Below are 26,032 nucleotides of genomic sequence, written 5' to 3' on the forward strand. Positions count from 1 at the left end.
GGTTGGCCGGCGCGTCACGGGGATGCGGCGCCCCGCCCCGCCCCGCCCCTGCGCCCGACTCGCCTCCAGCCGCGGGGTGCCGGCGGGCTACGCTGCGCCCCTCGGCGCCCACCCCGGCGGGGGCCCGGGCGGGGGTGTGTGTCCTCCAGGAGCTGCGGGGACCCCTGCGGCCGGACCTTGCGACCCGTTTTCCAATCCCACGGTGGCGACGGCGACAGCAACGGTAATAGTATCGCCAGGAGAAAACAGGTACTGAGCCCTCCGCCAGCCAGGACAGTGCCAAACGGCTTAGCTGTATCCTCATTGGATCCTTATTAGGAGCCCAGAGGTTGAGTGACTTCTCCGGGGTCACCGGGTCAGCCCCGCCAGCTGAGTCCAGAGCTGATACAGAGGACAGAGACAGTAGGAGGTGGATATGCTCATCGGTCTACCCTTCACAGATGGAAAAACTGAGGCCCAGAGAGGTGAAGTGACTTGCCCAAGGTCACACAGCTGCCAACGGCACAAGTGGGATCTGAACCCATGACCCATCTGCGCCAGAGGGGTCATGGCGGGAAGACTCCAGTCTCCATCCCAAACCGTTGTCACCCCCCCACATAGGTAGAAAGCACCTTGCCATTTTCAAGATCATCTTTAGCAGCACTCAAATAACCAGGTTTTTGATCCTCTTAGAGGTAAACTGAGGCCTGGAGACATATCTTCCTCAACTCAGGTGGGGGTTACATGGGGCAAACCCATGTTAAGTTGAAAATATCCTATGTTGAAAATGCATTTAGGGGGCACCTGGGTGGTTCAGTCCGTTAAGTGGCCAACTTTGGCTCTTGTCATGATGTTCGGGTCATGATCTTGGCTTCATGAGTTCGAGCCCCACATTGGGCTCTCTGCTGTCAGAGCAGAGCCCGCTTTGGATCCTCTGTCTCCCTCTCTCTGCCCTCCCCTGCTTGTACTCTCTCTCTCTTTCTCTCTCTCTCAAAATTAAATAAACATTAAAAAAAAAAGAAAATGCATTTAGTATATCTAAGATACAGAACATCACAGCTTAGCCTACGCCAACTTAAATGTACTAAGAACACATACATTAGCCTACAGCTGGGCAAAATCAGATCTAACACAAAGCCTACCTTGTAATAAAGTGTTGAATATGTCCCATAATTTGTTGAATATTGTACTGAAACTGAAAAACAGAATGGTTGTGAATCAGTTTTAACTGCTCTTGATTATGTGACCAACTGGGAGCTACAGCTTGCTGCATGGTGAGAAAGTATCATAGGGCATATCGCTAGCCTGGGACAAGATCCAAATAGAAAATTCCAAGTCCAGTTTCTACAGAGTGCATATAGCTTTCACCCCATCGTGAAATAAAAAAATTGTAAGTCAAGCCATCATTTAAGTCTGGAACCACCTGTAGTGATAATTAACAGGCATTCACAGTCATGGGACTTCCTAAAGGCATGTTCTTAGCAATGAACATGAATTAACTTACATGCTCACAACAACCCCATGAAGTTAGTATTCTTATCATGATCCCCATTTTGTGGTTGAGGAAACTGAGCCCCAGAGAGGCAGAGTGATTTGTCAGGGATTACGGAGGCAGTGGGGCTACAAACCACTCTTTGAACTCAGGCAGACCGGGAAGGAAGGAATCTGTAACGCTGACCATTTTGCCATATTGCCTCAGCACTGTTTGATGTACAGGTAGTTAGTGACAGAGGAGCTGGGACTGGGGCCTGAGTGTCTAAGCTTTCACTGTGACACCAGCAATGCCTTTCCTTCCTTCTCTCCCCCTTAATCCTTTGCCTGATGTATAGTTTCCATTACACACGCGCGCGCGCGCGCACGCATGCGCACACACACACACACACACACACACACACACACACACACACACCCCCAGCTGCACCAAATAAAACAGGAATGGTGATTGATTGGGGACCCCCCCCCCCCACCCCCACCCCTGCCAAGGACTTAGGGAGATAGGATTGGTTTCTGTGATTTTTTTATTGGCCGAGGCTCCCCTCAGGGTGAGTTTTTAAGGGATAATCTCTTTCAAGTGATAATGCTCCTTGGCCGGTTGCTTTGAGATTTATACATCTAACGAATACTTATTGAGCATCTATTATACGCCAGGGCTTGCTAGGAACGAGAGAAAGTTGCTGTTCCTATGCAGTTCGCAGTCTTCGGGTTGGGTTTTTTGTTCTTGTTTTTGTTGTTTGATTTTTTTAAGTTATCTTTAAACCCAACATGGGGCTCGAATTCATGACCCCAAGATCAAGAGTCAGATGCTCTACTCACTGAGTCTCAGAGTGCCCCCAAAGTGTTGGGGGTTTTTTAAAGTATTTTTTATGGTAGGAGGGCAGGTTAATTAAATAATCACATAAAGCAAAGGCTATTTACAGCTTTGGTAGAAGCTGGGAAGAAAAAGTGGAAGAGGGCCAACGAGGGCCCCGGCCTGCTGGCAGTGGAAGTCAAGGAAGGCTTCTGGGGGGAAGAAGTTTATGCACTGAGATGCAAGCGATGAGTCCAGTCTTGGGCCTGGATTGTGTTCCAGGCTGCAGAAAACAGCTTACAGAAAAGCCATGAAACAGGACAGAGCAGGCCGTCAGTAGAACTAGAAGATGGTCTGGGTGGCAGGAATCCAGAGAGTGAAGCAGATGGGACCCATCTGGGGCAAGACAGATCAGAAGGCTTGCAGGATCTTTTTGGTCAACGGCGGGGGGGGGGGGTTCAGCTTGGCCCTAAGAGCAACGGGGAGCCACTGTTGGTTTCAAGTGGGGCAAAACGGACATTTTCCATTTTCATATGAACGTTTTGTTCATTAATTCTTTCAACAAATATTGATTAAGCAAACATATGAAAGGGTTCTTAACATCATCAGGGAAATGCAAAAAAAAAAAAAAACCCCAAAAATAAGAAACAAAACAAACAAACCCAAACCCAGCCATTACAAATTTACCAGAGTGACAGAAATGAAAATACCAAGCTTCAGCAAAGATACGGAAGTAAAACTCCTCTGTTAGCGGGGATGGACGTTGGTTCAACCACTTTGGAAAGCTGCTAGATAATTTCTGCTGAAGCTAAACATAGGATTACACAGGGGCACAGCAACTCCACTGCTTTCTGGGAGATGGGAGTGCTTATGTTCACTGAAAAACATCTATAAAAAATGTTCATAAGAGCTTTGTTCAAAAAACCCAAAACTAGATGTCACTGAGTGGCCCATCCATAGTCAAAAGGGTGAATGAATTGTGGCCTATGCACACAATAGATCACTACACAGCCAAAAAAAAAAAAAAAAAGAATCAGACTGCTGGGGTGCCTCAGTTGGTTAAGCGTCTGACTCTTCATTTCAGCTGGGGTCATGATCTCCCAGTTCATGGGTTCGAGCCCCGAACTCTCTCTCCCTGATTCTCTCTCTCTCTCCCTCTCTCTCCGCCCCTCCCTGGCTTTCTCTCTTTCTCAAAATAAATAAATAAACTTCAAAAATCTTAAAAATTAGAAAAGAATCAAACTGCTAACACATATAACAGAAAGAAAGAATGGAATCTCACCAAACGCAGGACGGAGCAGAAAAAGCTAGGCACAAAAGAGCACATTTGTTCACAACACCGTTTATAGGAGGATCAAACACAGTCACCGCTAACAGATTTTAAATGTTTTTTTTTTAATGTTTATTTTTATTTTTGAGAGAGCATGAGCAGGGGAGGGGCAGAGAGAGAGAGGGGGACAGAGACTCTGAAGCAGGCTCTGTGCTGATGGCAGGAAGCCTGATGGGGGGCTCGAACCCACGAACTGTGAGATCATGGCCTAAGCCGAAGTCAGACACGCAACTGACGGAGCCACCCAGGCGCCCCACAACTAATAGATTTGGATTAGAGTCAGAATAATGGTTAAGTGTGAAGGGGGTATTGATTAGGAAGGGATACAAGAGAAACTCCTCAGTAGCTGGTAAAGTTCTATAACTAGATCTGGTGGTAGTTACATGGTTTACACATACACATTTTATTTATTTTTTTTTCAACGTTTTTTATTTATTTTGGGAACAGGGAGAGACAGAGCATGAACGGGGGAGGGGCAGAGAGAGAGGGAGACACAGAATCGGAAACAGGCTCCAGGCCCTGAGCCATCCGCCCAGAGCCCGACGCGGGGCTCGAACTCACGCACCGCGAGATCGTGACCTGGCTGAAGTCGGACGCTTAACCGACTGCGCCACCCAGGCGCCCCTACACATACACATTTTAAAATTCACTGAGCCGGATGTTCAAGGTGGTTGTTCTTTGCTCTAGAAAAGTTACATCTTATGTAGAAATGTTAAATAGAGAATGAATAAATGCTAAGTATGAGTAATAAGTAACGAGCATACCATTTTCCAGGAATAGGCAAGGTAATGGGCAAGGTCCCATAGCTGGGATGTGGCAAAGACAAGGCCCAGCCCTGCTCTGACCTGCCAAGCCCTCCCCATGCTTCTCCCGCAGCCACAGACCCGAAGGCCTTCCCTTCTCTTCTCTGTCCCCTTCGTCCCCATCTTCAGCCCTTGTACAATTAAGAAACACCCTAGACCAAGAGGCTCTGGGCCCTGAGCCAAACCCACCCAATGGACAGCCTACAAAATAAAGGGTGATGAAAATGCAGGGTGGAGATTTCAAACACCAGCCCCTTTGCTAGTACGTGATTCAGTGAATCCAGCCGACAAGAATGCCCAAGAGATCCTTTTTAGTTCTCCCTGAATCCTCGCACCCTGTTCCTGTCGGTTTATTTTATAGTACTGGTCACTATTTGCAACCATTTAATTGCTCATTTGCTCCACAGAGGCCTCCCCAGCCACACTGGAAGGTACCAGCCATTGCTGTCGCTCTCGGGAACTGCTACACCAGCCTCCTTCCTGGTGTCCTGTGCCTGCCCCTTCCCACTGCCATCAGCAGCCAGAGGGGTCCTGTTAAAAGCAAGGCAGCTACACACCGCCCCCCCTACCCCCCCGCACAGAACCCGCAATGGCCTCCCCACCATGGTTAGTCCACAACCCGGCCAGATACGATCCAGCAATTCCATTTCTGGGTCGGCACCCACAAGAATTGAACGCAGGGACCCAAACAGATATTTGCACCCTAAGTTGATAGCATCATTATTCCCAAGAGCCAAGCAATGGAAGCCATCCAAGTGTCTGCCCACTGTTGAATAAAGCAAATGTGGCTTCTGCATACGATGGAAAATGACTCAGCCTTAAAAACGAAAGAAATGTTGACACAGGCTACAAACTCTGAGCCTTGAAGATGCTGTGCTAAATGAGATAAGGCAGTCAAAGAAGGGCCCATATGGTGTGAGTTCTCAGAGTATTCAAATTCATGGGGATGAAGAGTAGAATGGTGGTTGGCAGGGGCTGTGGGGAGGGGAGAAGTGGGGAGTTCGTGTTTAATGGATGTGAACTTGGAGTTCTGCAAGAGGAGAGCACTCTGGGGATGGACGTGGTAAGATCTGCCCAACAGTGTGGACGTGCTTAATGCCACAGAAACGTCCCCTTAAAAAATGCTTAAGATGCTTGGGGTCGCCTGGGTGGCTCAGCTGCTTGAGCATCCGATTGTGGCTCAGGTCATGATCTGCAGGTTCGTGAGTTCCAGCCCCATGTTGGGCTCTGTGCTGACAGCTCAGAGCCTGGAGCCTGCTTCGGATTCTGTGTCTCCCTGTCTCTCTGCCCCTCGCCCACTCACTCTCTGTCTCTCTCTCAAAAATAAATATTTTGTTGTGTGTATTTTGCCACAATAAAAGAAATTAGAATAAAAGAAGCAAAATAGAGCAGTTAAAAAAAAAAAATCCTACGAGGCCCCGTGTGACCAAGCCCCTGGCCATCTCCAACGTCATCTTATACCTCTTTGTCCTCAGTCCCTGTTCAGCAGGCACACGGAGGGCTTTCTGTCTCTCGAGCACGCCAAGCTCATTCTCACCTCCTGCCTTCAACTCCTGCTAAGCCCTCTGCCTGGAGCCTTCTTCCCCCAGATCTTCAAGTGGCCCTTGCTTCCCCTCAGGGCTCCCAGAGGCTTTCCCTAATTAACCTACGCTGAGTAACCCCACTCCCTCTAACTCATCACCTGCTTTATTTTCATGCTAGCATTTAACACTACCTGAAAACGCTTAATTGGCTCTTCTCTCCTCCTGGATGAAAAACATGCCCTTGTCTTCCTTCACGAACTCACTCGACAAATATTTATGGAGCATCAGGCAGTGTCCTGGCCAGGAGCCAGCAAACAGCCACCAGCCCTTTGTTTTTGCAAATGAAGTCTTATTGGAACGCAGTCCCATACGTTTCTTTATGTCTGTTTTTATGGCTACTGTGTCCCTACAACCTCAGAGCTGAGTAGTTCCAACAGACACGGTCAAATTTGGGAACCAAAAAATCCTGCTGGGTCCTCAGAGGCCAGATCAGGTAGGGCCTCCCAGACCACCACAGGGCACATGGCTTATTCTTGGAGCGAGGCGGGACGTCATGGGAGGGAACTGAGCAGAAAAGCAGTGTAACTTGAGTTAAGTTTTTTGGTTTGTTTTTAAGTCTATGTATTTTGAGAGAGCGAGCAAGGGAGGGGCAGAGAGAGAATCCCAAACAGTCTCCGCAGTGTCAGCGCAGAGCCCGATGCAGGGCTTGAACTCACGAACCGTGAGATCATGACTTGAGCCGAAGTCAAGATTTGGGACGCTTAACTGACTGAGCCACCCAGGCGCCCCTTGAATTAGGTTTTAACAGGTCACTCTGGCTGCTGGATGGAGAATAGACCGTGGGCTTGGCAGCGGGAGGGGCAGCAGAAGCGGGGTATGGTAAGATCAAAGCAAAACATCGTTATGACTAAAGGGGCTAATATCAGCCTTGACTGCAAAGTGGACCCAGGGCAGTGAAGTGACCAGACTGTTGTGCTCAGAAAGCCCTTATCTGCAGCTCTGTACCTGTGTTGGAAATCAAGGTAACTTCTCCCATCTTCTAGGAGAGAGACAGGTGCTTCCTTGGTAGCGATATCATTTCAAACGGCAGATTTTCTATAATTTCAGAAAGCAAAATCCTCAGTGAGTAAGAAAGGGGCAGTCAATCAAAGAAGGAGGTGACTTTGGTGCCTTACAGGTATGGAGTATCCTTGAGAGAAATCTCGTTTCCTGTTAGCTTTGCAATTAGTGTTGCTGTGTCTGTTATCCCAGCCCGAAGAATGGCCAGGCTGAGTGTTTCCTCTCTCGGTCTGAATCTAATTTCTGCTTACTCACAATTAAGGATCATTTACTGCATTTCCTTGTCCTGAGCCTTAAGTGTCTTTTAATGGACAGTCCCCCATTTTTTTTTTTTTTAAATAACATCATCTTGCTGAAGAGAATGAGCCAATTATACCACCTGTCGCACATCCCGGATTTCTTTTGTTTCTTCGTTGGTGTGGTTGAATTTGTTCCTCTGTCTCATATGTATTTTGTGAACTTTAGATCTGAAAGTTTCATTGGATTCAGGTTAATAAAGATGCTTTCTGAAGAGGATGCTGCGGACAAGGACAGTGTTAAGAGGATCTGTTTTCCACATAGACCTTCCACCCGGCTCTCTCCTAGATATTCAAGCAAGAGAAATGAAAATGGATGTCCACACAAAGACTTGTACTTGGAGGGGCATTATTCATAATGTCCCCAAACTGGATATTTGGGACAAGCCAAATATCAACAGGTGAACGGGAAACAATTTGCAATACATCCATATGGCGATGACCACTCAGCAATGAAAAGGAGCTACACCTTAGATCCGTCTCAGAATCACCGTGCTGAGTAAAAGAAACCAGATGCGAAGGGCCACCTGCTGTATACGGTGACTGAAAGCAGACCACTAACTGCCTGGAACCTGGGAAAGGAGGAATTGACTGGAAGGTTGCAGCAGGAGGGAACATTCCAGAATGATGGACATTTCCTTCCTATATCTCGAATATGGTGGGGATGATACAGGCATATATGTCAGAACTCATCACAGTGGCTACTTTATTTATTTATTTATTTATTTATTTATTTTTGGGACAGAGAGAGACAGAGCATGAACGGGGGAGGGGCAGAGAGAGAGGGAGACACAGAATCGGAAACAGGCTCCAGGCTCCGAGCCATCAGCCCAGAGCCTGACGCGGGGCTCGAACTCACGGACCGCGAGATCGTGACCTGGCTGAAGTCGGACGCTTAACCGACTGCGCCACCCAGGCGCCCCCACAGTGGCTACTTTAAATGGGTGTGTTGTATTGCATTCAATTATATCCCGGTGGGGTTTCGAGCAAAAGAGAATCTGTGTAGATCTCTGCTTCTGTGTGTTCTCTCTCCTAAAACCCATATGCCTGTGAAAGTGACCGAGGTCCAAGGTGTTCCCTCCTTTACAATTGTCCTTCCTCCACTGCACAGAAGTAAGGCAATCCTTGTCACTCTTGTCAGGACCTACTGAGGATGTAGTCGTTCTCCAGTATAAAAACCTGGATGCCAGACAAAAGCATCATGTGAAATCACCGTGTGTGGCTAAGGAAAGAGAATGACCCCAGAGACCAGCCAACACATCCTTTTGCAGTTCTGATGGTTTCCTCTCTCCTTCCAATCTCCATGGAGGAGGCATGGCTTGTTGGGTGATAGATGACTACAAATAATTTCTGATAATGAGTGACAGTGTGATATGTGGCAAATTACACAGGAGTTTCAACATGTGTGACCTTGAGTCACTTAGCAATGACAAAATTTCCATTCCAGTCCCCTGTTTCTGTGAAAACATTTCTCAGTATTTACTACAGTAAAAACAAAACATTGGAATAACACTTATCCTAAAACTCTGTCCCATTCCAGCCATGAGGAATACGTATCCACAGGTAGATGAACCTGAAACACACACACACACACACACACACACACACACACACCCACCACCACCACCACCACCACCAGCCCCATTCATTTCATTAAAAGCCTCATTTAGGGGACACCTGGGTGGCTCAGTTGGTTAAGCAAACAACTTAGGCTCAGGTCACGATCTCACGGTTCTTGAATTCGAGCCCCATGTCGGGCTCTGAGCTGTCAGCATAGAGCCTGCTTCTTCGGATTCTGTGTCTCCCTCTCTCTCTGGCCTTCCCCCACTCGTACTCTGTCTCTTTCTCTCTGTCTCTCTCTCTCTTTCTCCCCAAAATAAATTTAAAAAAAATTTTTTTGAAGCTCCATTTAGAATGAAATATTTTATATGTTGTATATCTGAAACTAGTATCACACTGTATGTTAACTAACTAGAATTTAAATAAAAACAATTAGGGGCGCCTGGGTGGCTCAGTCGGTCAAGCGGCCGACTTCAGCTCAGGTCATGATCTCGCGGTCCGTGAGTTCGAGCCCCGCATCGGGCTCTGTGCTGACAGCTCAGAGCCTGGAGCCTGTTTCAGATTCTGTATCTCCCTCTCTCTGACCCTCCCCCATTCATGCTCTGTCTCTCTCTGTCTCAAAAATAAATAAACGTTAAAAAAATAAAAATTAAAAAAAAAAAAGAATAAAAATGAGTTCCCAAGATCACTTCTTAAAAAAATAAATAGGGGCGCCTGGGTGGCGCAGTCGGTTAAGCATCCGACTTCAGCCAGGTCACGATCTCGCGGTCCGTGGGTTTGAGCCCCGCATCGGGCTCTGGGCTGATGGCTCAGAGCCTGGAGCCTGTTTCCGATTCTGTGTCTCCCTCTCTCTCTGCCCCTCCCCCGTTCATGCTCTGTCTCTCTCTGTCCCAAAAATAAATAAATGTTGAAAAAAAAATTAAAAATAAATAAATAAATAAAAACATTTAAAAACTAAACAAATATATGTAAATATATGACAATTACCTTTTTTTCAGTATATGTGCTGCTAAGGAGAGCAGTAGATAACAATTACTGATCATAATGTGGTATATTTATGCTGTTTTGATCAATTACATTCAAATAATAATTGTAGTGATAAGTCAGAGAAAAATGGTAACACAGCCTTAAGAACACAGGACAGTCTTCAAAATTAGACCCTGGGGAAAGAGGACTTAAAAAAATAAATACAACTTCACGAAGGCATTTTTGTTGCAGAGAAGTATGATAAAGTGACTAATAAAAAAACCTTTTAAGTATATTACATTAAGGTAGAAACCTGTAGGGCAAGTAGAATGGAAATACAAGTTAAAGGAGCAAAAAAGAAAAAGTGAAATAAAATTTCCAACTGTTAAGAGCCTGTTCTTGTATTTTTTTTCCTACCTAATTTCCATTTATTTTCATGATCTTGTGTGATTAGGCTCATGGAGTTTTGGGGGGTTTTGTTTAGTTTTTACTTCATAATAGTAAACAACTCTGCAATCCAGCAGACTTGGAGGAAGGTAGGAAAATATGGAACCCATAGGACTTCAGGGGGAGCACAAAGATGACAAGATATTTTGAGCAAATGGGGCTGAGGGGGCGAAGCTTTGCTGAGCTACAGAGGAATCTCTGGTAATCACGATAAAACACAAGTCAAATACTGGGTGCCTGCCCTGGATGGTTCCGTCATCAAGCTTCCAGCTCTTGGTTTCGCCTCCAGTCATAATCTCCCGGTTTATGAGTTTGAGCCCCACATTGGGCTTTGCACTGAAAGCTTGGAGCCTGCTAGGGATTTCTCTCTCCCTTTCTTTCTGCCCCTCTCTGGCTCTCTCTCTCTCTCTTTTTCTCTCTCTCAAAAATAAGTAAATAAACATTATAGTAAAATTTGTAAAACTTAAAAAAAAACAACTGCAAGACAAATTTATTAGATTTGTCCACAGTCCACAATGGTGATCTTCTTCCTGGTCCTGCCATTCCTGGACTCGAAGCAATCCATGGCTTCCGCAATATTCCTGCCCTTTTTCACCTCGCCAGCGAGCACACACTTGCCATCCAACTACTCGATCTTGGCGGTGGGGATGAAAAACGGGGACCCGCTTGTGTTGGGTCCAGCATCTGCCATGGACAGGATGCCAGGACCCACGTGCTTCAGGATGAAATTCTCATCATCAGATCTCTCCCCATACACGGACTTTTGCCAATGCCGACGTGGCGTGTGACGTCACTGCCCTGGCGCATTCATCCCGGAATCGTCCTGAGAAAGCAGGAAGCTTTATAACCAAATGCTTTCTCCCCAGTGCTCAGGTCAGGAAAGTTTTCTGCTTGCTGGCTTGGGAACTTTGTCTGCAAACAGCTCCACGGAGATGAGGCCCAAGGGCTGGCCGTCCACGGCAGGGGTGACCGTGGCTGGGTGGTGCAGGCGGCTCCAGGGTGGCGGCTTCTGCTCAGAGATTTTGTTTTTTTAAAGAGTGATGGCAGGTGTATTTAAAAATGTGCAGTAAAAGTTATAGCCTAACATATGAATATGATAATTGGGATATTAGGCTCCCACTATTTAAACTTATGATACACAAATTGTAGATTCAACTTGGAAATGTGCAAGGGGAGGGGCGCCTGGGTGGAGCAGTCGGTTGGGCGTCCGCATTCGGTTCGGGTCATGATCTCACGGCTGGTGGGTTCGAGCCCCGCGTCAGGCTCTCTGCTGGGAGCCTGCAGCCTGCTTCGGATTCTGTGTCTCCCTCTCTCTCCAAACCTCCCCCACTCGCTCTCTGTCTCAAAGGTAAATAAACATTAAAAGAAAAAAAGAAATGTGCAAGGAGAACATGGTTCTTAGAAGTTCTTTTAGGAGAGGGGCGCCTGGGTGGCTCAGTCAGTTAAGTGTCTGGCTCTTGATTTCGGCTCAGGAGATCGAGTCCCGGTGTCCAGGCTTTGCACTGACAGTGTGGAGCCTGCTTGGGATTCTCTCTCTCTCTCTCTCTCTCTCTCTCTCTCTCTCTCTCAAAATAAATAAATAGACATTTAAAAAGAGACGATCATGGGGCGCCTGGGTGGCGCAGTCGGTTAAGCGTCCGACTTCAGCCAGGTCACGATCTCGCAGTCGGTGAGTTCGAGCCCCGCATCAGGCTCTGGGCTGATGGCTCAGACCTGGAGCCTGTTTCCGATTCTGTGTCTCCCTCTCTCTCTCTGCCCCTCCCCCGTTCATGCTCTGTCTCTCTCTGTCCCAAAAATAAATAAACGTTGAAAAAAAAAATTTTTTTTAAATAAAAATAAAAAGAGACGATCATAAGGAACAGAAAATGCGTTTAGAGTACTTTACCACATTTATAGAAAAAAGTCTGCATGTAAGTGGACCTCCATGGTTCAGACCTGTGTTATTCAAGGGTCAACTGTAAATAGTTGTTTACAGAAAGTTCCTTGGGTTGGGAGGGGGAGGGTTGAGTGTTGAGGCCAGAGGGGCAGATGAGTTGGTCAAGGTAAATCTCACAGGGGAGGTGATATGTGAGCTGAGACCTGAATGAAAAGGGTGTCGGCAACCAGAAAATCTGGGGAAGAGCGCTTCATGCTTAGGAAACAGCAAGTATGAAGGTCCTGTGGCAGGAACAAGCTTGGTAGGTTCCAGGAATGAAAAGAAGATGCTTGTGGCTGGATAGAGTGTCCCAAGGGGAGTGGTGAAAACCTAGGCTAGGGACTTGCAGACTGTACTAGAGAGTCTGAATTTTATTCTCGAGATGGTAGAAATCCCTTAGAGCAGAGTTTTTCAACCTCCACCCTATTGACATTTGGTCCAGATAAGTCTTTGTTGTGCGGGGCTGTCCTGAGCAGTGCAGGATGTTTGGAAGCATCCCTGTCCTCTACTCATTGAATGCTAGTAGCAGCCTACCCCACTCCTGGTTGTGATGACCAAAAATGTCTCCAGACATTGCCAGTTACCCCTCTGGAGGGATACATCCCTAGAAAGGCACATTACCCTGCCACCAGAAATGGTGATGCTGGTCTACGCCTGATGAATGAACAGGAAAACACTCCTGACCCCAGCGAGACACAGCACAGTGAACACATTTTGTCTCTGCTCCCTCTCGTAACCTCTCTGAAACGACCATCAAGGGACAAGAGAGGTTTCGATTGATGAGGACAAGGAGAACAGGAGACGAAACAACCTGAGATGAGGAATGGGCACACGATGCTAGCAGATGGAAAAAAAGTGGTGAGCCAATGAGCGAACTACAGGCATGGAGGCCGGCAAGAACTAAGCTAATCCCTACCCCAGAGGCCAGAGGAGTCTGAGAAACAGTTACACGTGGAGGCTGAGACCTGAAGGGCTGCATGGAAGTCAGCACAAGGAAAGGCTGGATTCCTCCCGCCCCACAGAGCAGGTGACATCTTCCCCAGCCACAGCATAAGACAGAAGGTATTAGCGAGCCTGTATGTGGGAAGGGGCAGGGTGTGGGAAAGAGTGGGTGGTAGAACTCAAGACAGAAGGATTCAGGGAGAGTGTACCTGGGAAAGCGGGGGGAGCCCCAAGCCCCCACCCCCATTCTGCTCCCATGATGATGACAGGCAGGCCAAGACCTCTTAAAAGTCAAGATGGGCTAAGTCATGCTGCGGTAACAAAAAACACCTGAAACCCAGTAGTTCGAAACAACTAAGGTCCATTACTTTTGCTCAAGCTTCGTGTCCTTGTGGACTATATTTACTCAGTCTGTTAGAGCAGTCGTGGTCTCACAGGTGGATGATCACCACACCAAAGGGAAAAGAGGGGTTCACAGGGTCCCACAGTGGTCATTAAATGCTCTAGCTTGAAGCAACACATACCATTTTTTAGATGAAATTCAGAGTGTAAAATTCACCATTTATTGATTTTTATTTTTATTTTTTTAGAGAGAGAGAGCATGTGAATGGGGAGGAGGAACAGTGGGGCAGAGGGAAGGAAAGAATCTTAAGCGGGCCCCATGCTCAGCACAGAGCTGGACATGGGACTCTATCCCACGACCCTAGGATCGTGACCTGAGCCAAAATCAAGCACTGGACACTCTACCAACTGAGCCACCCGAGCGCCCCCCAAATTCACCATTTAAATATGAACACTTTGGGGCACCTGGGTGGCTCAGCCAGTTAAGTGTCCAATTCAGCTCTGGTCGTGATCTCACAGTTCGGGGGGTCGAGCCCCACATCGGACTCTGCACTGACCGCTCAGAGCCTGGAGCCCGCTTCGGATTCTGTGTCTCCCTCTCTCTCTGCCCCACCCCTGCTCATGCTCTGTCCTCTCTCTTTCAAAAATAAATAAACAGTAAAATAAATTTTTTAATTAAAAAAATGCACAATTCTTGGGGCACCTGGCTGGCTCAGTCAGAAGAGCACGTGACTCTTGATCTTGGGGGTATGAGTTCAAGCCCCACATTGGGTGCAGAGATTACTTAAAATGTTTAAATCTTAAAAAACAAAACAGAACAAACGATTTGCTGGTATTTAGTACTTTCACAATATTCTGTAATCATCACCTTCTTTCGTTCGAAACACTGTGATCGCCCGAGAAAGAATCCCGTGCCCATAAACGGTTGTTCCCCAGGCCCCTCCCCACCCGGCCTCCAGCAGACATCCATTTACAGCATTATATCTCTGGATTGACCTGTTCCCGATCTTTTACAGATATTAACCCTCATTACTTGTGGATTTCATATTTCTGAATTTGCCTACTCTCTAAAATTTATTTGTAATCTCACAATCAATACTTGGGGCTGCTTTCACGGTCATTCACGGAAATGTACAGAGTAGCAAAAAATTTGAGTTGCTTAACACGCATGTTCCCAACTGAGGTCAAACAATGCAGTGGTCCTTTTCCTTCAGCTCTCACACTCTAAACAAGTATCCTTCTTGCGGTATATTTGGTGCCATGTGTTTTGCATTTTTATTGGCGCTTTTTGTCGGTGATTTCACTGTTTGAAATGGTCCAGAGGTGCCTGGATGGCTCAGTCGTTTAAGCTTCTGACTCTTGGTTTCTGGTCGGGTCATGATCTCATGGTTTCTGAGATGGAGCCCCACGTTGGGCTCTGTGCTGACAGCGCGGAACCTGCTTGGGATTCTCTCTCTCCCTCTCTCTCTTTCTCTGCCCCTCCATTGCTCACACACATGCACTCTCTATCTCCCAAAATAAATAAATAAACTTTTATTTATTTTTATTTTTTTTAAAGAGATGAGCTCTAATTTTTGTTTAATGTTTATTCATTTTTTTTTTATTTAAAAAATTTTTTTTCAACGTTTATTTATTTTTGGAACAGAGAGAGACAGAGCATGAACGGGGGAGGGGCAGAGAGAGAGGGAGACACAGAATCGGAAACAGGCTCCAGGCTCCGAGCCATCAGCCCAGAGCCTGATGCGGGGCTCGAACTCACGGACCACGAGATCGTGACCTGGCTGAAGTCGGATGCTTAACCGACTGTGCCACCCAGGCGCCCCTCATTTTTGAAAGACAGAGAGCACAAGCAGGGGTGGGCGTAGAGAGAGGGGGATACAGAATCCGAAGCAGGTTCCAGGCTGTGAGCTGTCAGCACAGAGCCCAACACAGGGCTCGAACCCACAAACTGCGAGATCATGACCTGAGCTGAAGTCAGACGCTCAACTGACTGAGCCACCCAGACACCCCAATAAATAAACTTTTAAACAAACAAACAAACAAATAAAAATGGTCTCAAGCATAGTGCTGGAGTGTTGTCTCCTGTGCTATGAAAGTATGTGGGTTAGATAAGCTTTGTTCAAGCATGGGTTATTATCTACTGGCTGTGACTTCAATGTTAATGAGTTAAAAATATATATACAATATTTTTTTTAAGTTTATTTACTTATTTTGAGAGAGAGAGAAAGAGAGAGAGCAAGAGCACAAGCAGGGGAGGGGCAGAGAGAGAGGGAGACAGAATCCCAACCAGTCTCTGAGCTGTCAGCTCAGAGCCCACTGTGGGGCTTGAACCCAGGAACTGTGAGATTTATGACCTGAGCCAAAATTGAGAGTCTGACGCTTAACCGACTCAGCCACCCAGGCGTCCCTCAATGTGATTTCCATTTTTAAAAAAAATGTTTATTTATTTCTTAGAGAAAGAGACAGAACGTGAGCAGGGAAAGAGCAGAGAGAGAGAGGGAGACACAGAATCGGAAGAAGGCTCCAGGCCCCGAGCTGTCAGCGCATAGCCCAGTGCAGGGCTTGAACTCACAAACTGCAAGATCATGACCTGAGCCAAAGTCAGATGCTTAACCGACTGAGCCACCCGTGTGCCCCAATATGATTTCTTTAAAAAGAAACACACATAAATCAAGGGGTTATGTATTCATTAGTTCACAAACATGTTGTGGCCAGAGGCTCACATTTCCCCTAGGAACTGTATTTCCCCTAGGAACAACAGCTCAGTACCTGCTAATTCAGTGTAATGCTTTATTGAGCATTACTACCATGAATATTGAGGATCAACTCTAAATGGAATCATATACTCTGTGACCTTTGTTCTGGTTCCTTTCACTTAGCATAATGTTTTTGATGTTCGTCCATGTCATAACATGTGTCGGAACTTCACCATTTCAATGGCTGGGTGATACTCCATTGTGCGCACACACCATGTTTTGTTTGACGGTTCATTAGCTGACGGACATCTGTACTGTCTCCATCTTTCAGCTCTTGCGAGCAGTGCTGCTCTCAACATGGGTGTCCATGCATATTTGTTTGAGTACCTGTTTTTAGTATTTTAGGTGGCTACCTAGGAGTGGAATTGCTGGGTCGTGGGTAACTCTGTGTTTTAAGTTTTTGAGGAATCAATGTTTTCCACAGCAGCTGAACCATTTTACATTCCCACTAGCAGTGTATGAGGGTTTTGATTTCGTCCCACCCTCACCAACACTTGTTATTTTCTGTTGGGTTGTTTGTTTTCATTGTAGGTAACCTCCTGGGTGTATGTGCATTTCCTTGATGACTAATGATGTGGAGCATTTTGTTATGTACTGGCTGACCATTTGCATGTCTTCTTTGGAGTGTCTATTCTAAGTCTGTTGCCCGTGTTTTCATTGGGTTGTCTGCTTTTTTGTCATTGGGTTAAGTGTTCTGCATATATTCTGGATGCTAGGTCTTTATCAGATATATGATTGGCAAATACTTTTTCCCATTTTGTTGGTTGTCTTTTCATTTTCTAGATAATGTCTTTTAATGCACAGAAGTTTTTAATTTGTGAAAGTCCAATTTTTCTATTTTTTTGTTGTTGCCTGGGCTTTTGGTGTCCTAAGAGTCCATCAGCAAATCCATGATCATGAGGATTCACCGCAATGTTTTGTAAGAGTGTTATAGTTTCAGCTCTTATATTTAGATCACTGATCCATTTTGAATTAATTTTTGTTTATGGCGTGAGGTAGGGGTCCAAATCCACTCTTTTGCACACACATATCTGGTTGTCCCAGGACCATTCATTGAAAAGACTGTTCTTTCCCTCAAGGATTGATGTTGGCACCTTTGTAAAACATTACTTGGCCATTGGTTAGAACTATTCATGCGGTCCAGGCCAACTCCAAGGGTTCAGATGTGATTGAAAGGAGGGAGACAAAAAAAATACTTGGTAAATAAAACCAATAACTACCACAACCTTCATGGAGGAAATTGCAGAATTCTTCTCCAGGAAACTGAGTGGTCCGAGAGGAAGATCTACAGATACTGACATTTGATAAGCTCTCCAATGATAAGCCTGTATCCCTCACATCTCCCTACAATGGAACCGACTGGTCTACAAACCTCTCTTCACTGCAGACCTTTCCAGAAGCTTTTCGTGTCTCACTCTACAACATGAACAGGCAGCCAAAGAGTCCAGACATCTGAGAAAAGCTGTTATTATGAAAGACAAATCCAAAACAATTAGCAAAAAGGGATTTGGAGAAACAATGAGGGTAATCAAGTTCCGAAAAGCTACTGTAAACATCGTAGAGAGATAACAGATGATATATCATACCTAAAACATGAACAAGGTATCTTTCAAAAGGAACATTCAGGGAACAACAACAACAAAAAAGGCTCTGCGAAAGAAGAAATCAAAAAGTAAAAAATATTCAGTGAAACAAGGGGAAGAAAAAACTGAGGACGTCTTCCAGAGAGAGGAGAAAAGAGGACATTAGAAGCTCACAACAGAAGGCCTAACATCTAAAGAATCACAATTTCTCAAAAATAAAACTGGAAACACAAAGGAGAGAAATTTATCAAAGAAATAATATTGAAGGAAAATTTTTCAGAGCTGAGGGACATGATCATGTTTTGTAGATGTGACTGGGAGTCGCATGAACGTGAACTCATGACTTCTGTAACTTATCTCAGAATATTTCATCAAACCACAACGAGATACCACACTGTATGTTCTGGAATGGCTGTAATAGAAAAGGCAGCATCAAAAATGGACGCGGTTTCTGGTTTCTCTTCCTTCTCCTCAACATCATGTCTAGCTAGCTCTTTTGTCCCCCAACTGCTGGCGTTGCTGATACCACAGCAACTTGAGGTCCACCATCCAATAAAGACACAGCAACTGTCTACTGAATTCTCCACCAGCTCCCACGATTGTGTAAGATTTAATTCTCAAAACAGACCCCTTATTATGAGTAGTAAGGACTCACACCGATTCTGTTTCCCCAGTCAAACCTTTGATGTAAGGTTGGTACTGATTATCCAGGGAAAGGTGGCCACGTATGTATTCATTAACACTACTGCGAACATAGGACATCTCTGAAAGGCCTTACGAGCCCCTGGTAGCCACAGGATATTTGGAGGGAGGGGTTTGGAGGTCAGGGGGGTAGAAAGACCTACTGTTTGTATATTTGTCCGTTTGCATTTTTTTCGCTTTGTGCACGTAGACATGTTTCAAACACACGCTCAGGGTAGAATATAACATGTATATGGAAAAAGTGCATAATATATGTAGATTGTATAGTGGTATCTCATTGTGGTCTAAATTTGCATTTGTAAGCCTTGATTACAAGGACTCATTTCTAGGTTATTGGCCGTATTGATTTCTTACTATTTCCAAGGGCCTGTTAAAGTCTTTTGCCATTTTTCTACCAATTGTCTGTCTTTTTCTCAGAGGTCTGAAGGAGTTCTCTGGTCTGGGGACAAGTTCTTTGTCATTTATGTATATGGCAAATATCTTCAATTCCCCTGTGGGTTTTTTCCTAACCTGTTTTTGAAGAAGTTTCTTTCGAGCAAGAGTTTCTAAGTTCAGTTCAGTTGAATTTATTAACCTATTTCCTTATTGCTAGTGATCTCTGTGTTTTATTTAAGTCTTATGGTAAGTCTTGATATCCAATAAAGCAAATCTTTCACTTTGGTTTCCCCCCCAACCAAGAGTGTCTCGCGATTTTTGCCTCTTTCCGTTCCCGTGTACGTTTTGGAATCAGATTGTCAAGTTCTGGAGAAAAAAAAAAAAAAAGCTGAACTTTTGATCGGGGTTGCATTTGATCCATAATCATTATCAGGGAGAATTAACACCTTTAAATCTTGAATCTCCTAATCAATTAACATGGTATATAACTCTTCATTGATTTCGGTCTTCTTTAATGTCTCTCAAAAATTTTTTTCTACAATATTTCAAAGAGGTTTAGTACCTCTTCTGTGAGACTAAACTTTTTAAAGTTTATTTATTTATTTTGAGAGAGAGAGAGACAGAGAGAGTAAGCAGGGGACGGGCAGAGAGTGGAGGAGAGAGAGAATCCCAAGAAGGCCTCATGATGTGGGGCTAGAACTCACGAACTATGAGATCATGACCTGGGCTGAAACCAAGAGTTGGATGCTTAACCGACTAAGCCACCCAGGTGCCCCTGGATCTTTTTCTTAGGTACTTTTTCTTAGGTTGGGTATAGGAGGGAGTCTTGCTTTTCACTCTTTTGAACTGTGTGAATTTTTTTTTTTTACCATATGCATATATTTTCAAATAGAATTTTTGATCATCATTTATTAAGTTGTGCTATGCTAAGCATTTTATATACTATACCTGTTTTCTCTTCTTCTCCCAGGAACCAGAGCCCATGTACTCATCCAGTGACAGAAGGCAGAGTGCCTAAGCCATGATACTTACTTTTAGGGCCCTGTGAAAAATAGTTTAACTATTTAGAATCAAAAGAAAATGATAAATAGGGCCCTGCCTTTATTGTATTTGTCTTTATGCCAACACAATCATAAAATATTGTGTTAGATTGCTTTTTATGCAGGAAAGCAGCCCAACTGGTAACCCTACCAGGTGGGTACTATTGTTATAAAAATATTCCAAGGGAGGAAGCTCCCTTGGCCAAAGTCAGACAGCTGGGAAGTGTGGGAACAGGGACTTGAACCCAGGCCTGGAGGCCCCTCAAGCTCATTCTTGGCCACCAAGCTCAAGGACGTCTGGATCAAGCATGTTCATACTGAGGGGATGAGTCTGGCTGGAGTCAGGGAGGTTTACTCCAGGAGGAGAAGAGTTAGAAGAGATTTTACACAGTCTCCAAATATCTTAAGGGCTGCCACGTGGAAAAGGACTAGCCTTGTTTGAATTGTTCCCAAGAACGGAGCTAGGGTAGGTGCGGTGGGGTTTCAGAGAAGTAGATTTTGATCCAGTGATACAATGAACTTACTGGAACTAACAAGACCTCTGGCAGTGGCGATTTCTCCTGAAGACCGTAGATGTGGAGTCTGACCCCAGCCGTTGACAAGAGGAGAATTCAAAATAAGGCTCTGTTGGAGAGGCTTGTTGCCTTGGGAGGAGATTTGGATGAGAGCAAGGTGAACTTTTATGTCCCTTGGACCTGAAGAGTCTACAGCTGTAAACTTGACCAGTTCATCAGTATAAGGAGGTGGGACCCTCCCCACCAGTAGCCCCAGTTTGCCCAATCCTTACTGAGCCCTCTCATACACCCTGGGTGGGAGCCTAGATGGATGGTCTCTTTGGAAGAGCTGTTCACAGTATCTGTCAATATTTAGACTCTTGGTACTTTGACTTAGCAATTCTGTACGGAAGAATCTCTTCACAGTATAAACACACAGATATGCACAGACATGTGCCCAGGGGTGTTCGCCACAGTATGTTTATAATTGCAAAAGTTTGGCAACAACTTAAGTGCCCATCGGGGGACTGGTTAAGTGGATGATGATATAGGATTGATATATTGTGAGTGATATCCCCACCTTTGAGGATGTGTCCCTGGGGGAGTGTGGGGGAGCGTCAGACAATTAACAAACATATGTAATAACTTAAATCATATAGCACGTTAGAGGGTGGTGAGGGCTGCTTTGTGAACTTGGGAATGTGGGGTGCGGGTGGAGGCAGGATGCAATTTCCAGGAGGGTGGTTGGGGTAGGTTTCACTGGGAAGGTAAGGACTCGAAACCTCAGGGGGAACCTGCCCCTTCCGGTCATTCTTTTTATAATTTTTTTTAAGTTAAAAAAAAAATTTTTTTTAAGTAGGCTCCACACCCAACGTGGGGCTTGAACTCACAACCCAGAGATCAAGAGCCGATGTTCCACTGAGTCAGCTGGGTGCCTCCTTCCTTCATGGGAAGGGGGAATTTGTGGGGATAACACCTTTGGTGGGTCTGGCAACCAGCAGGCCTTGCAAGGACTGTTGTTCATTTTAGTCCCGAAATTAACAAGAGTTCATAACACTCTTGTCTAAGGAAGATGCCCCAAAGCATTTCAGTTTGCAAATGAAGAGTGGGAGGCCTTGAGCTCTGGTGGCTGTCTTATCCACTTCCCAGAAAGGAATTCAAACATCTCAACTGAGGGAAAGGTCCCTGCCTGGGCCGGCTGTTTGTTTGCCTTCCTTTGTAGCAATGGGTCCATTGTGTTTCCGTCAGTTTAACTGCGTGGGGAGGTTCCTCAGCTTTGTCCTTGATAAAGCCCCACAGGGCTTCCCCCAGTAGGCAATGATGAAGCCACTGGTGTGGTAAAGTCTCTCCCCTAGACAGGAGATTACTAATCAGCAACTCCTTAAACCACAAGAATTTGTCCCTATCAGTGCATTTATTCTGTGTCTTGGCAACAGACAGATGGGAGTCACCAAAGAGATCAGTTGCTTGCTTTCCCTGACTCCAAGCAGGCCTTATCTGGTTCCTTCTAAAAATGGCTCTGGCCTCTTTAGGGTAACAGGTGTCTAATGGGGGTCTGCTCTGGTTTACATGTTACCTGAAGTAGAGAGAGGGGCTCCTTCGAGAGGACAGGAGACAAATAGATTTTCGCACAAAGCCAGAAATAAGTATTGCAAGACGGATCAATAAAATCCCAATGAGGGGATGAGGGAACGTTTCACCGACACCAGCGACAGTGATGTTGGGGCCAGAGAAGACACAATTGGGGTTTTGACCTAGGGAAATGGGGGGGGGGGGACGGGTGGCGTCCTAGGCAGAAGGCACAGCAAAGAAAATCGCATGGGAGCTGCAAACAATGGAGCATATTCAAGCTGTTCTAAGTAGTTCCTTGTGTGTAAAACATAGTGACAAAGAATAAATAATAGTAATAACTAACGTTTGTTGTGTACTTACATATGCCCAGCAGCATTCAAAACACTTTCTACTCTGTCTGATCCTCATAACAATCCTGTAGGCAAGTTCTGTATATCAATATCCCAGCTCTCTAGGTCAGGAAGCAGAGGCAAAGATAGATTGATAATTTGCCCATTGGTGGCACCACCAATAATAATAACCACAATAATCAGCTGCCACTGATTGGTCACCAAGCACTCCCCTGACTGTTAGATGTACCTTCTCTTCTGATTTGACCCTCCCTGTTCAGGTGAGGAAACTGAGGCTTGGGTAGGAGTAAGATTTTCATACATTATTGAAGCTAAGTTGGTACTCATTCTAATCAGCTTGTTTTAAATTAAGATGTTAATTGTAGTTTCCAGGGCAACCTCTAAGAACATAACTGAAAAATATATAGTACAAGAGATATAGGAATCAAAATGGTATACTAGACAACCTCTATCTAATAAAAAAGTAGGCAGTCATGGGGGAACTGAAGAACAAAAAAGATAATGACACAGAGAAAACAAATAGCAAAACCGAAGTAAGTCTTATCAGTAATCGCGTTCAATGCAAGTGGATTAAACTCTGCAGTTAAGGAGCAAGTTGACAGAGTAGTAAAATAATAGGAACCAACATTACCCTCAAAAGAGATCCAAAGACATAAACAGACTGAAAGACAAAGGATAGAAAAAGATAATCCATTGTAAACAATGGTTATACCGATAGCAGAAAAGTAGACTTTAGGGGCACCTGGCTGGCTCAGTCAGTGAAGCATGCAACTCTTGATCCCGGGGTTGTAAGTTTGAGCCCCACATTAGGTGTAGAGGTTACTTAAAAGTAAAATCTTAAAAAAAAAAAAAGAGAGAGAGAGAAAGAAAAATAGACTTTAATAAGAAACTGTTACAAGAGACAAAGGACATTATGTAATGATAAAAGGGTAAATCCATTAAGAATATGTCACAAAGATTAATCTATATGTACTCTGAAATATATGAAATAACAACTGCCAGAGTTGAAGGAGAAATGGTTCAACAATAATAGTTGGAAACTACAACACCCTACTTTCAATAATGGATAGAACTGCTAGATAAAAAATAATTAAGGGGAGGGGCGCTGGTGCCTGGATGGCTCAGTCAGTTGAGCATCTGACTTCAACTCAGGTCGTGATCTTGTGGTGCATGGGTTCAAGGCCCATGTTGGGCTCTGTGCTGACAGCTCAGAGCCTGGAGCCTGCTTTGGATTCTGTGCCTCCTTCTCTCTCTGCCCCTCCACTGCTTGTACTCTGTATCTCTCTCAAAAAGAAAAATAAACATTTAAAAAAAGTTTTTAATAAATAAATAAGTAAACGAACAAGGAGAGAGACAACTTGAACAACACTCCAAAGTAATTAGACCCAACAGGCATATATGCAACATCCCACTCAAAAACATCACGTCAATAGAATGGAGGGGGAGAAAAACCACATGAACATCTCAGGCGAGGCAGAAAAAAAAGCGTCTGATAAAATCCAACACCCTTTCATGATCAGAATACTCCACAACTGGAAGGGAACTACGTTAACGTCATAAGGGGCATATAAGAAAAACCCTTCTCATATGCAGTGGTGGGAGACTTAAAGCTTTCCCCCTAAGATTGGGAACAAGACAAGAATGTCTACTTTTGCTAATTCTGGTCAACATTGTCCTTGAATATTTTATAGTGCAGGCTTTATTATTATTCGGGTATGATGAGGCCAACAGATCCTGAGAGGACTGCCATGGAAGAAAAGTTTATTGGGGCGCCTGGGTGGCTCAGTCCATTAAGCATCCGACTTTGGCTTGGGTCATGGTCTTACAACTTGTGGGTTCAAGCCCCGCATTGGACTCTGTGCTGACAGCTCAGAGCCTGGAGCCTGCTTCGGATTCTGTGTCTCCCTCTGTCTCTGCGCCCCCACCCCGCACTCTGTCTGTCCGTCCTTCAAAAGTAAACATTTAAAAAAGATTTTTAGTAAAAAAAGAAAAGATAGTTTATTAGACCCACAGATGCCAAGAGAGGGGCATGCCATTTCATGGGGTAGGGAGCACGCAGAGAAGGCCTGGGTCAGTCAGGATAAGGGGTACCCATGGTCAAGAAAGACCCTTTGTTGGAGTTTCAGAGGGAAGAAATGGGAGAGGCAGAGTAAACAGGTTTTGGATTGGCTAGTTTGAATAGTTTCAGTGGGCTCTCAGGTATAGAGGCCATCCCGAGTTGTCTGATACTTGGCCTCCTAAACTACAAAACGTTGCTGAAAGAAATTCAAGAAGACCTAAATAAATAGGCCTTTTGTGTGTTTATGGACCAGAAGACTTAATAGCATTAAAATGGCAACAGTATACAAAAGCAATCTACTGATTTCATGCACTCCCTATAAAAATCCCACTGTCCTTTTTAGCAGACACAAAAAAGCCAAATCTAAAATTTGTATGGTATTTTAAGGGACCCTGAAATGCCAAGAGAATCTTGGGAAAGACCAAAGTTGGAAAACTCAACTTCATGGTTTAAACCTCACTGCGAAGGGGCACCTGGGTGGCTCAGTCAGTTAAGCGTCCGACTTCAGCTCAGGTCACTATCTCATGGTTCATGAGTTCAGGCCCCATGTCAGGCTCTGTGCTGACAGCTCAGAGCCTGGAGCCTGCCTCGGATTCTGTGTCTCCCTCTCTCTCTGCCCTGACCCCACTCACTCTCTGTCTCTCTCTCAAAAATAAACAAACATTAAAAAAAAATAAAGAAATAAAAAACTTTACTACAAAGCCACAATACCCAAACAGTTTGATAGCAGCATAAGGATACACATGTAGATGAATGGAATAGAGTTGAGATTCTGGAAATAAGCCTGTACATCCACGGTTCATGGATTTTGACAAGAGCACCAAGACCATTCATTGGGGGAAAGAACAATCTGTTCCACAAAATGATCATGGAACAACTGGACATCCACACTCAAAAGACGGAAGCTGGACCTTGAACTCACCTTGTTTGCACACACACAAAAGACAGAAGCTGGATCTTGAACAAACATAATTTACCAAAACTAACTCAAAATGGATCAACAACCTAAATATGAGAGTTAAAACTATAAAATACTTAGACAAAAACCTAGAGGCAAGTCTTCATGATTTGGGATTGGCCATGGTTTCTTATCCGTGGCACAGAAGCCCAAGCAGCAACAAAAAAAGATTAGTAGCAACAATAATCAATAATTTCCTATTTATCAAAACTGAAGGGGCGCCTGGGTGGCGCAGTCGGTTGAGCGTCCGACTTCAGCCAGGTCACGATCTCGCGGTCCGTGAGTTCGAGCCCCGCGTCGGGCTCTGGGCTGATGGCTCAGAGCCTGGAGCCTGTTTCCGATTCTGTGTCTCCCTCTCTCTCTGCCCCTCCCCCGTTCATGCTCTGTCTCTCTCTGTCCCAAAAATAAATAAACGTTGAAAAAAAATTTTTTAAATAAAAAAAAAAAACTGAAAACGTTTGTGCATGAGAGCATGCTGTCAGGAGAGTCAAAAGACAGCCCACAGAATAGGAGAAAATATTTGCAAATCGTACATTTGCTATGGCTCTGATACCCAGAATATTCAAAAACAAAAAACAAAACAAAACAAAACCCCAAAAGACAATGATTACAACTCAAGAAGAAGAAAACAACTAACTCCGTTTAAAAATGGACCAAGGGTTGGGGCACCTGGGTGGCTCGGTTGGTTAGGCAT

General features: G+C 44.9%; 1 long non-coding RNA gene across 2 annotated transcripts; it reads left to right on the top strand.

Moving 5' to 3' along the window:
• The first annotated feature begins 52 nt into the window (after positions 1-52).
• Positions 53-7,791, top strand: LOC121019474 (uncharacterized). Of its 2 annotated transcripts, XR_005785606.1 has the most exons (3): positions 53-249; positions 4,807-5,314; positions 7,447-7,791. It is a non-coding gene; the product is annotated as an uncharacterized LOC121019474 (long non-coding RNA). The 2 variants fall into 2 exon arrangements; XR_005785607.1 differs by lacking the exon at positions 4,807-5,314.
• Positions 7,792-26,032: the final 18,241 nt, after the last annotated feature.

Source organism: Herpailurus yagouaroundi, unplaced genomic scaffold (genome assembly GCF_014898765.1).
Source record: "Herpailurus yagouaroundi ecotype Mexico unplaced genomic scaffold, PumYag 222, whole genome shotgun sequence".
NCBI lineage: Eukaryota > Metazoa > Chordata > Mammalia > Carnivora > Felidae > Herpailurus > Herpailurus yagouaroundi.